At 34.0% G+C, this 13163-nt stretch overlaps 1 protein-coding gene across 3 annotated transcripts in view; it reads left to right on the forward strand.

Annotated features, from left to right (window-relative positions):
- The window catches only part of Cdh18 (cadherin 18), an 867298-nt gene that overhangs the window by 231831 nt on the left and 622304 nt on the right, over window positions 1–13163 (forward strand). For all 3 annotated transcript variants that reach the window (XM_029470125.1, XM_029470124.1, XM_029470126.1), the window contains exon 2: window positions 6482–6566. The gene's annotated coding sequence lies outside the window, so the exon portion shown is untranslated. The remainder of the gene's footprint in view (window positions 1–6481; window positions 6567–13163) is intronic.

The raw sequence follows: 13163 nt of genomic DNA on the forward strand, positions 1-13163 counted from the left end.
GTGGGGTAGCTGGTAACTTTCCAATGAGACTCAATCAAGAGAGTTTGTGCTATTGCCACAATGGAAATAATACTACATTGAAAATGACTGCAAGTGTGGATGTTTCTATTTAGTGATCATAAGTTATGGAATGTTACATAGTTAATTACTACACGACAAGTGACAAGTAATTAACAAATAATGATCATTATTTTCCAGTTATGGTCAAATGATCAGAAAAGCAAAATCCTTGTCTTATGTTTCTAAAAATTAATTTTCTTCTTTTTAAATAGAAATATATGTAAGTATATATGAAATAATCAGAGAAGTTATCATAATTTTTAACATTTTTAAATTTTCCTACTTCTGAATACAGAAGTGGGAACCTAGATGATTACCAAAATAATGTCTTTACATCCTTTCATAACTGTAAGTGAGTCAAGAATACATTGACTCCAAAGGCACTTTGAAATGAATATATTAGATATATTATATATATATCCTTAGAGCAAATAATCTTAATATTACTTCATTAAATTATCATTGATATATTATCTTATAGTTTATAGGCTTGTATTTTTCAACCTTATCCTTTGGGCAAGGTTAGTTCTCTACAGTTTAATTTTTTACATTTTGATTCCCTATTGTTAGCTCATCTGAGAACCAGGTTTTGTGTTTACATAACAAAACCGTTTAACCATGCATGCCTTAAATTACCCTATTCTTTTGATAAGGCAGGACTATGGCACCTGACTTCTGCAAAGCCAGGAGTATGAATGTACTATGAAAGGGCCTGATCTAGCACAACCCAATCACAGATTGACTGCCTATGCCTAAGTCTAGACTACCTTCAAGGGCACACAATTGTTACAGGACTTATGTAGTAGAAGGTGGGCACCTGACAGCTTCTGCTTCACTATTTAATCTATGTAATGATGAGCCACATTCATTACCTTTTGGGTTTAAAACAGCCTCTTCTCATTTGTGTATCAGCTCAGAGCCAGTCTCACTAAAACTGCATTATATTGGACTTGAAGGTCTAAACCATGGAAATGGATTGAGTCAATCTGAAGCAGGAACAAGTCTTACAGAGTGCAAAAACTCACTTCACCATATGAAGTCAATGGTCAAATGATCAGAAAAGCAAAATCCTTGTCTGATGTTTCTAAAAATTAATTTTCTTGTTTTTAACTGTAAATATATGTAAGTGTATATGAAATAATCAGAGAAGTCAAGTCAAGCAAATAAAGCTAAATAGTTATAAACATCTGAAAGAAAAATGTAAAAATAAGCACTGGGAAATGGACAGAAATGGTTCTGAAACATGTATGTTATTCCTTGGATTTAAAGGCCCAGAAAAGTCAGTAACTTTGTGTTGTTGTTGGCTTGTTTTGGGTTGCTTTTAGAGACAAGGTTCCTCTGTGTGGACCTGTTTTTCTTAGAACTTCCTTTGTAGACCAGGCTGGCCTTGAATCCAGAAATCTGCCTGCTTCTGTTCCTTACACAATGGGATTAAAGGTACTTGCAACTCTTCATAAAAATATGGCAGGCAAAAATCATATCTCCTGAAAGGGAATTCCTGGCATTTTTAAAGGTTTTTAGATCAAAATAGCTAAAATATGAAAAAAGGGAAGAGTTAGTGAAATAGCCTTTGGATCTGAGTTTCCTTAGGAAAAAATACTATGTTGGAAGAAAGAACTGCCTTCAACAAAAATCTCTAAAATAAGTGGATCTATTTGTTTACTTATTGGCATTCTTACTGAGAGTCAAGCTTAGAGTTCTCATTGAATTGACCTTGTTCTTGTAAACACTATTAGATATAACAGCAAAGCATTTTTTTAACAATATTGTGTTCTTATACAATTACTGATGTTTTTCTGGAAAACTCATGGATCTTTTGGTTATATGAATACATAATAAGATTGTAAATTGAAGAGTGAATTGAAATTAAGTGGAATTTAGCATTACTTAAATAGCTTTGAGATAGTGACCTATATAATAATTAGAAATATGTCCTTATATAACACTATATATAAATACATATATATCTATATGGGTGTGTGTGTGTGTAAATTCTTTTTGTACTGAGAATTTACATTGCTATTCAGTAAATATGTACACAGTACATAGTACACAGTACACAGTAAATATGAACACAGTTGACATTTTCTTTAAAGTAACTGTTGCATTTAAGACATTAGATATCCAAAAATTGTTGATGTGATAACAAGATAATAAGACTTAAGATAAAATGAGATGACATTACAACTACATATTACATAACTTTACTTTCCTAGCATATAAAAGCTAAGACATTGGACTCTCATTACCGTAAACATAGAGAATTCTAAAATTAAAATGAAAACCAAAATGAAAGTTAGATATATTCGTCATAAGAGAAAAACAATACTACAAATACTTTCTTTGGTTTGTTATAACAGGGTTATTTATTACATTCAAATAAATATGTTAATAAGGCAAAAAGACTTGCTTCTTGGTAGTAGCTTCAGGCTAATCATTTTCAAAATAAAGAATATTTGCTGATTATTACATTTTTGCTAAATATCAGTTCCACTTAGCTAAGCTGTACATTCTATTGAGGATAGGATATCCTGTATGTATGCACATGTGCATGGAGCACAGAAGGAAAGGCACCTGCTGTTTGCCTTGTTTCCAATGGGCTTATGGTAAGCTCAGCAGAAGATATGTGCCATTCAGGAATGCACTCCCCTGAGCGCACAGGTGTCTATTCCATAGAATATCGAGAATAATCTATTTCTTGATGGTATTGCTTAGGCGTTTTGCTGCTTCTTGTGCTACATCAGTTGTCCAAGTGTTCTTGTTGTTTGTGTACCGTACACTAGGAACTGTTAACTCTTAGATTTAATTGACAGAGAGACCAATACTTTGTTCTATCATATTTGCTAGAGTGTAAGTAGTCACGCAATGTTTAATACTTATTATTGATAGAATGACATTATAATTCGGTATGATGGCCATAGGGACCATGACACTTCAGGGAGGGTATTTTTGAAGACCCAGATATTTTGCTTTTCTCTGTTTATAGTGGTGATATGTAGACAGACAGACAATCATTAAACGTTTCTTTCTCTATACACTCCTTATAGAGCATTAAATGACATTTTCTACTATTCTTAGCTAAGTGACTACTGCATTTCATTTCCCAGACTGAAAGAACTCAAACATGGCTGTGAATCCTTATTTAGCACTTAAACTCACAATGAATGGTTTGGCAATTTCCATATGTTCCCTTTGACGGACCTAAGATGTTACCTGTTTTGACATTTTTATTGAATGAAATCCCCTGTTTCATGACCCCTGGAAGTATCTTTACATTTTTTTAGAGCTTACAATATATGCAATATGTATTTGTGTAAGTGGCTGGTCTGGCTTTTGTTTCTTTCACTCGCCACTCAACTCACCGAGTTTAAATATCATGATGGCAGGCACTTTGGTTTGTTTCCTCACACTGTCTACTCTACAAAAGAAAAGATGTTTACACCATGTGGACACTGAAGGATTAGTGAATGAAACTATTCTTGTTAGCATATTATGAAAGTATTTGAGGTATTTCTGAGGACTACACAGAAATAGTTATAATTTTGGAAAATAGAGATCACAAATGGTATTGCATGGACAACTAGGAACAGGTTAAACTGATTTTTTTTTTCCCTAAGAAGGTCAAGGTATACTTATAATTCTGGTGCCCTTCAAATCTCTAAAATATTCATTATCCTCTGAGGTCGCACATCTCAGTGATCTCTCAATATTGGTTTTTCAGCACTCGTAATGTAGTCTATCTGAAATTATGTTGTATACATTATGAAATATTGAGTAGGTTTTCTTCATTTTTAAATCATCTATTCTCAGGCTGGTATATGTATCGATTTACAATGCACTATAGTTATAAAAATGTTTTATTTATATTACATAGTTACTCAAATCTTTCCCCTTTTATTGAAAGTAGGTTCTCTTCTCATACAATATAACCTAATTGCAGTTTCCCTCCTTCTACTCCTCCCTGTTCCTTCCCACATCCCCTCCCTTCCGGATCCACTCCCTTTCTGCGGCTCATTAGGAAAAGAGCAGGCTTCTAAGAAATAATGACAAAAGAGAACCAAATAACGTAAAAGAATATAAAACAAAACCACAGCATAGAAGCTGAACAAGGAAAACCATAAGAATGAAGAGAATGAAAAAAAAAATTAGATCCCACTCAGGCACTCACCGAGGAATCCCGTAAATAAACTAAACTGGCAGCCACAATCCATATGCACAAGACCTTGTACAGACCCATGCAGGCCCTATGCTTGCTTCTGTGTCTCTGAATTCATGAATTCCGTTGATTTAGAGAGTCTTTTTCTCATGGTGGCGCCAATCCTCTCCATGTCTTATGCTCTTTCTGACTCCTATTTGTCAGGATACACAGATTTCTGAGGGCAGAGATGTGATGAAGGCATGCTATTTAATCCAAGCATTCAAGGCCTCTCTTTATATCTGCCTAATTTCCGACTTTGGGTCTCTGTATTTGTTCCCATTTGCTGTCTTAGGAAGTACCTCTGATGATAGCTGAATCATGCACGGATGTATGAATATAGCTGAATATCATAAGGAATCATTTCTATTACTAATTTTATTTTATTAAGAACAGTAGTATTGGGGTTTACCCTAGGCCTTTGATCCATCTAGTCTCTGGTTGTTGGTCACCTGAGAAGTGATAATCTGGATTAAGGTAGAAAACCGGGTTAGCAGGGGAGGGCCTGATGAAATTTGTGGCTGGGATAAAGCAAAGAGTGGAGATAGGGAGTTTAGTACGGGAAGAATTATGGGATATGTAGTCAAATAAGTTAAGGAATGCTGTCGCAGGGGTTCTGTTGCAGAGCTAGGGATAGAACAGGGGTGATAGGCTTTTGTGATTACACGGAGGTGGTAAAGGTCTTCAGGAAGCTTATGTGTTTCCTTGACCTGTTCACCTGGATGTTCCCATGTCTGCTGAGATTGGAAACTGGAGTAATGGGATGAGTTGGGGGTTAGGGGGTGGAGGGTAAGGTTGGAGGAGAAAATTTTTGTGACCCTCTGATGATAGCCTCAGAGAAGAAATGGGGACAGCAGCTGGTGTTCTGCTGCAGAGTTGGTTATTAGACTGTGTGACTGGATGTCGAGCAGAGAGATAAAAGTCTCTCATCAGCTTACCTGCTTCTCTGGCAGTCGAGTCAAGTCTGGTTCTGGAATTTTTATTCCAGCATTTAATATTCCATTGGCTTCAGAGTGAAAGATAATTTACATTTTAAAACAAATTATGTGTAAATGTAACTTCTACTCGCCAGATAAAATTGACTGCTGAATATGTCCACCCTTTCTAGTTTTCTGACCTCTGGCTGGTTGGTTCAACTCAGATGTTCTGGCTCACTCCTCTTCAAGCTGACTGATTCCCTCATGGCATGTTTCTTCAGCCTCTCACTGAATTGCTCTGTGTGGCTTGATAATTATTTTGGCAATATGTTCTAATCTTCTGGCTTCTCATTCTCTTAACTCCTGTCTTCACCAATGCCTACCTTGTTGTCTTTGCCGTCTGTCTTTTAAAACTGCCTTGTGAATGTTGGGTGTATCCTATCTCTGACTTATTTTGTTAAGTTTTTCTCTGATTTGTCCCTTTGTCCGGCTATCAATTAGACATCACTTTCAAACATGGCTGCTCCTTTCCACAAGCCCTCTTTGCCCTCTTTGTTTGGGATGAAAGGTGTGTACTAAGGGTGGGTCTGTATTCCAGCTGCAGGGATTGATTAATGGTGTGTGGTGTGTCTGTTCTCCAGCTGGATCACAGAGACCTAGAATATATATATATGATCCCCCGCTGGAACTGTCATGTTGCTGGATTAAAATTCCTCTAAAACTATGATCCACATGATATATATTCTAAACACTATTCTAAAGTCTGTCATGAGCATATCATTAAATTGACTCTATATTAGGTACAATGACATATACTTTCCCCATTTGCTACACAACGCTTACCGGTCTAGATCAGAAAAGGTGACACTGAATAGGGGAATGAAACTAAGGAAATAAATCTGAACAGGTAACAAAGAAAGCAGCTGAGGTTCTGTACACAATCTAAATAAAAGTCTACAAGTTTAAACCTTTTCATCCACGATAGCAATCTCCAATAGGACCTCCTTTTCTTTCCATTGTATCCTTTTAAAAACTACCCCTTAAATAGTGAATTAAGCTAAGCTGTACCTCAGCTGAACAATTCCTTCCACACACACACTTTCCAATACTGAAATAAATTAATCAAACTACATATTTAAATTACTTCCAAATGTTTATTACCCAAAGCCACTCATCTATCATTTGTAAAATAATAAATTTCATTTTAGTAGTAAATATGTGGTTACACGTAGAGTGATAGCTTAGTTTTCTTTTCCTAAGGTTTTTCACGGTGTTTTCTTTCCTTTTTTCCTTTTTCTTTTCCATGTAGGACTCAGCCACTAATACCTAACACTCAGCAACTTCAATACCTAAGAAGAAATCCACCACCAAACATTCATAGACTGAACTGTAAGGTAAAATTTGAACTATTTCCTATATGAAAATGTTACACAAATGTCAAGTTGTTGGCATGTAATTAGTCTCAAATATTTTCTATGATAATGATGAGATATTCAGAGATGTGGCAGGATCAGGTTTCATTTGCATTTCACATTCACTTCAAAAACTTATCACATACTAACATTAATAAATTATTTTCCCTTTTTCTCCCTCTTTCCCCTTCTCCTCCTTTCTTATTTGATCTAGGAAATAAAAGTCTTTTGACAGAAACTTGTAATGCCATATATACCAGGTTAGCTTTGAACTCTTGAAATTCCTGCTGAAGGCTTCTGAGCAGTGAGATTATAGCTCTGTGCCATTCTGTGTGGTGGATCACTGTTCCTACTGGCATATTCATAATACATTATAAAGCAAACAAAGATGAGCAGGCACTTTGCCAACTTTATATGGTACTAAAAATTTCTTTATACAAATACATATAGAGATGCAGTGTTTCATTGATCATCATTACATATACCAATCTTTTTATACCAAATATTTGTTTGAACAAAATTACTTTTCTCCTTATAGTATAAAATTACAATTATATTTATAATATAAAATTACAATGTGGAGTTGAAAGACAATTATTATTAGCAGTTAATGATATAGTTGTTACTGTCCTAATTATTAACTTATACAATACATTTTTGTTGAGCACTTACCTCTCCCTTCAAAATATATCTATAAACAAATAAACATGGGATGAAATTCACTCTTTTAAATTTTTTCTATAAATTGCATTCTCATCACATATACTATATAGTACCTGAAGGGTTAGATTACTAACATATCATAATCATTTCTTTAATTTGTATAAATTGAAAAGATGATATAGTAAACAAGATAGAACTGTATATAACCCTAATATATGTCTTGGGAATGGTGGCTGAAGCAAGAAAATTTTGACAAACTATGACTATACTAAGCCACATAGTAAGTCAAGCCTAGCCTGAACTATAATGTGAAACTCAATCTCAAAAGAACAGAGGTAAAAATAAGTAAAACAAAAGTTAAATATTCTCATTTCAAACATTGATACATTGTAGTAAGTTACTTGATTTGATATGTCTGTCTGTAATATATACAAACTTGCTTTGTGATAATATACATAAAACAAAGAATTTTATTCAGTTCCATGGCAAGATGTAAGGACAGACTAGGGTTTGAAGTTCCCTTTCACTTTATTGCTATCATAGCAACAAGATCAGTCCTATAGAACCACTTGTGGAGATTTAACATTGGCCTAGGTAGGAATTCCAAGCAAAGTGCTTCACTTTCTCTTTTTGCTATCAAATATTTCATAGTTCACCTGTATTGCAAAACATATTTTACATATCTCTTAAGATACCAGATAGGATCAGTTTAAAACTAGTATAAAATATATATTGTGAGTGAATGTTTCCTTATAAAATTTAAATAATGTAACAAAAAGCAAATAACATTATTATTAGTAAATACAACTTACAGTTTCTTTTTAACCAACCATTGTGAGTATACCATAGACACAAGTTTTGATTTGTTTGTTTGTTTTTTAAAGTACATTTAATGTGAAAACTTAAAGATATTTGCATGAACTGCAATACAAATTGGTAATTTAGCACACAAAACAATTTATATTTTAAATGAATTAATTTTAGTAATTGATACATATATAGTTATATGTAACTTCCAATTTATCTCAAATCATGTTTGCTGAAGTAATTCTAGTTTTCTGTAAATTGCATTAAGTATGTTTAATTGAGCATACTACTTAGTATTTAGATTTCCTTGTCTCAAAAATGCCAGTACTCATATATGTTAGGAATATGGACATTTCATTCTTAATATTTACCCGAATGTATTCTAGTTTACCTTTACATGTCTTTAAATCCACAAATACATATAACAAAACCAAAGTGCCATTATAGTTCTCTCATAGGAAACTGAGTAAATTTAATTCATTAAACCAATGGATTTACATTTGTCAAACAAAATCGATTAAATCTATAGCCACTAACATACTTGTGCATCTAGTGCTTGTTGTTGGTCCAAGGATTTACTATGCAAAATCACCATATGCTCTGTGCAAGTTATTGTTTTACAAGAGCCATGACTACAGAGGAAATGGGAGGAATTCCTAAGATTTTAGAGAAACTGTAATCTTATATAATGGCCTTTATTTGCTGTGTTCATATTCTTTTTTTTTAACTTTGGAAGAATTTTATTTTAAGGCATGTTAAAAAATGTTACAGATGTATATATTTACCTACTGGTCTCATTATTTTAAGCTTTGTGTACTTCTGATTTTAGTTCAAAAGTTCATGTCATTTGTTTAAATTTCATGTACATTGAAAACCTCCTAGTTATATTTAGAATTTTGAAAACCATCTTAAACTGTTTTTCACAAACTCTAGAAAAAGAAATGCAAATATGTGTATTATATTTTAAATGGAAAATTAAATTAAAAGTACTATGAATGCATTTATTTTAATCTGAAGGTAATGAGAAAAATAGATAAAAATAGCTAGGCAAAAGTGAATGACATTTCTACTAGATATTATATAAAAAGATGATATTCTTGAGGAACCTCTTCATATTTGGCATGAAAGAAATCATGGGTTACACCTGCTCTAAATATTGGCAGCCTCACTGTGTTTCTTTTAACTTTACCTGGTTTCTATAACTACATGCTGAGTTGTGCATGGCCCATTTCTTGTAGAAATTTTGGAATTCAGGAAGGTGACAGCAGGTCCTTCCTCCTTACAAATAAGTGTCCTTCTCCATTTCCTTGTTGATGCTGACACTTGTCTGGCTCCCAGATTCTGGGGTGTGGAGGGCTGTGCTTGAATCTCTGAGAATATTTTTTCTCTCATCATGAAGCTGAAGATTTATAAGTATGCCTTATCCTCTGAGGGACAGAATCAGACAGTTTATGAGAAAGGATATGATTATGGACTATCAGGCTTCCTGCACATTTCTAGACGGCCAGCTTTACTCATACTGCAGGGAGTCAAACATTTATTCCTCTCTCTTATTCAATATTGACAGCGGTTTGATACAAGTCTCATTAAAGAAATAACCCTCATCCAACATGCAGTCAATCTTAACCCTTCGTTTATGATATCACCAAAGTTTCAGCTTTTCAAAAACACAAAAACTAAGAAAATAAAGTTTTTTTAATGAAACATCAATGCCTGCCCACTACAAGTGTAGTATGTGTATGTGTGCATGTGTACATGCATAAGTGCTTATCTGCATATGTATGTGCACACACACACACTTTGCCAATGGGATATGAGAGTGTGATTTATAGAAGGCAGTTTGTACTTTCTGTAATGTAGATTTATAGACTGGCGTGCAGTTCTCAGGCTTAGAGTCAAGCACCTTATGCCACTGGCCTATCAACCATTAACAAGGTGGTTTTCAGATTTATTTGTTTATTGTTCATCTATGTATTTTCAAATGCCAAAGATAAACCCTGGACTTTGTACATGTGAGGCAAGCACTGTGTCATTGGCTACTCTGCAACCCACTCTAGGGGATTTTTCTATCAATTTTAGAAAATAGTACTTTACTATCATACATGTGGTCTTTTCTATACTTAAATGGATAATCTACCAAAGCGATTACAGGCAACAGTATATAGTAACCATTTGCTGAATCCAATCACAATATTTCATTTCATAACACATGTAATAATCTACGTACGTGCATACTCCTTCAAGTAATGAATGAAGCATTGTTCCAGTTACAAAAAGTTAAAAGGTCACTCACTCTTATCTTTAGTCATCACAGCCCCTTGATCTACCGGGATGGGAAACATCATGGCATTGAAGTCCCATTGTGTTACATCGTACTTACAGTACTATAAGCAAAATATACTGGTGCAATTAGCTGTGTGGCTAAAGTTATTGCTAAACCAGAACACGAAACACTGATGTTTTAGGGAATGCACAAGAGGTTTGTTAAATTTTTCATTGTGCTTTATATTTTGATGTTTTTCTTTAATTTGATGTTGTTAAGAGGATTGGTTGATTTTTCTGAGTTGCTCAGCCTGACAGGTAACTCACTATGCAATCAAAGTAGTCTTTTGACACACTGCTTTCTCTCACCTCTTTAGTACTATCATATCTTGCTGGTTTGTGTTATTTTTAAGACTTATTTTTATTTATGATGATGTATGTGTGTGTAGGTTTGTGCATATGAGTTTCAGTACCCATGGTGACCAGGGGCATCAGATGCCTTGGGGATGGAGGTAAAGGAAGATGTGAGCCACCTGTTGTAGGTGTTAAGAATCAAATTACATCTTTAATTAGACACTATATTCGATGCAATGCTTAGTACTTTCTCTATTATTCCACCCTACAATTACCAGTCTTGATCAGATGATGTAGGCATGACTGGGAGAATGAAGCTAGGTAAACCAGTTTGAGCAGGTAACAATTAAAGCAGCTGAGTACCTTACACAAGTGAGTCATCTCTTCAATGTTCACCTATCTATTTGTGTTAATGAATTGGTATGGATTATTTCAATAGGGCACAGCTACATGGCTCCACACTATTACTCATTCTCATAAATGTTTCTGAGTAACAGTAGCATTGGGTATAGTGATGGGCCCTTGTACATGATGATGGTGGCTATACAAAGGCTCTCAGTAACCTATTATGACTCCAACTATACCAGCTTTGTCATGGATGGAAAAAAATCACGAGCAAATTCATCTAGATAAAGTAAGCTTCCATACTGAGACTCTTGGGCTATGGTTTTACTACGTTTTAACATTTTAATTTTAATTTTAATTTTAAGAATTTCATACATGTATGCAGAAACATTTGATCATTCCTGACACAAAATTATCCTCTTCACAACTTGTCTCATATTTCCCAGTGTCCCCACTGCTAACTTCATGTCATTAAAAATTTCCATAGCTCATTTGTTCATGTTGCCCATATCTGTACGAGCATGTGTTATCTCTCAGCTATCCTGAGGGCAACTATTTTATCATTTTCACTACTATTTCCTTTTCTATCCTGTCTCTGAAAACTGAATTATATAGAACAATATTTGTGCTTAGATTCAAATCCAGACATATTTATGTTTTAGAACCTCTTTGATATAGCATCACAAGTTTCAGACTAGAATATATTTCAATATACTGCCATGTATCTCAATGTCATCAGAAAAATATGTATGCTTAAAATTTTTAGGTCTTTTAAAACAATGTCTCAATATTGTCCTAGCAAGAAAGTGTTTTATTATGCCTGTTCTGTCAGGACATGGAAAGTCATTGTGTAGAACTTCAGACATACCTACTAACAAAATGACACTAAATTTTGATTTAGTATAATCCCTAGGCACCAATAAATCATATGAAATTGAAAATCAAAGCATAAAATCCTTGCTATGAAGTTTTCTTTTTTTATTAGATATTTTCTTTACTTACATTTCAGGTTTGTTTCCCCAAATATTAGTTTATGCAGGATAAGATAATAAATATGATGCATAAAGGCTGAATATACCAAAGAAAAATACATATTCTATTTTTCTTCTCTCTCTCTCTCTCTCTCCCTCTTTCTCTCTCTCTCTCTCTCTCTCTCTCTCTCTCTCTCTCTCTCTCTCTCTCTCTCTCTCTCTCTCTCTCTTTCTCCTCCCCTTTGCACCCTTCACTCTCCTCCCCACTTATTCAAGAGACTATTTCTTGACATTCTTCATTCTCATACTTACATATCATTATTTTATTCTGAGGAAATAATTCTAGTTGAAAATACATTTTGATAGTAAAACTACAAACAAATTTTTAAAAACCCAATTTTCCAAGAATAACGACTTAAAATCACAAAATATTTAGAAAATATGGAGTTGCTTCTTGTATTATCACAAAAAGTATATTTTCCTACTCCCATCCAAATTATAAAATCGCAGCAATTCTTTAAGCTCAAATTCCTTCTTGAAATTCCCTGAATGATCTCAGAATTTGGGTTTCTCTGATACTTTTGGAATGGAATGAACTCTACTTTTACATGTGTTGGTATTGTTCTGTTGTCTTGAGATCTCAGTCCAATGTGGCCATGTGTGAAAAATGGGAGGGAGTGCAGCTTGACAAGTTTGACAGGCAATGAGGAGAACTCATAAGCAGGTGAAACAAAATGTGGGGTTCCTGTTTGTGAGTTATTACTTTAGTTTTTACATTGATTATGGGGTTACCCTCATTAGATTAGATTAGAGATTAGAGATTAGATTAGACTAGACTAGATTAGGTTATATTAGATTAGATTAGATTAGATTAGATTAGATTAGATTAGATTAGATTAGATTAGATTAGATTAGATGATTAGATTGAGGAAGTTTTCATGTAGAAATTAATGTTGTATGTTGTTTTTGATAGATTGCAGGTGACATTTTATGGTAAGACTATTCTTTTGTTTTTCTCAATTGCACTGCTGAAACAGAAGTATTTGGAATGAAATATGTAAATACTGCATGATGCTCAATATTTCAGTAAGCTGTAATAAATTTTTAATTGAACTATGTCAAATGTTCAACTGAGAGTCTAGAGTTCCAGGTGTGATTGACAGCACTGTCTTTCCAT

The sequence above is a fragment of the Mus caroli genome, chromosome 15 (genome assembly GCF_900094665.2).
Source record: "Mus caroli chromosome 15, CAROLI_EIJ_v1.1, whole genome shotgun sequence".
Classification (NCBI taxonomy): Eukaryota; Metazoa; Chordata; class Mammalia; order Rodentia; family Muridae; genus Mus; species Mus caroli.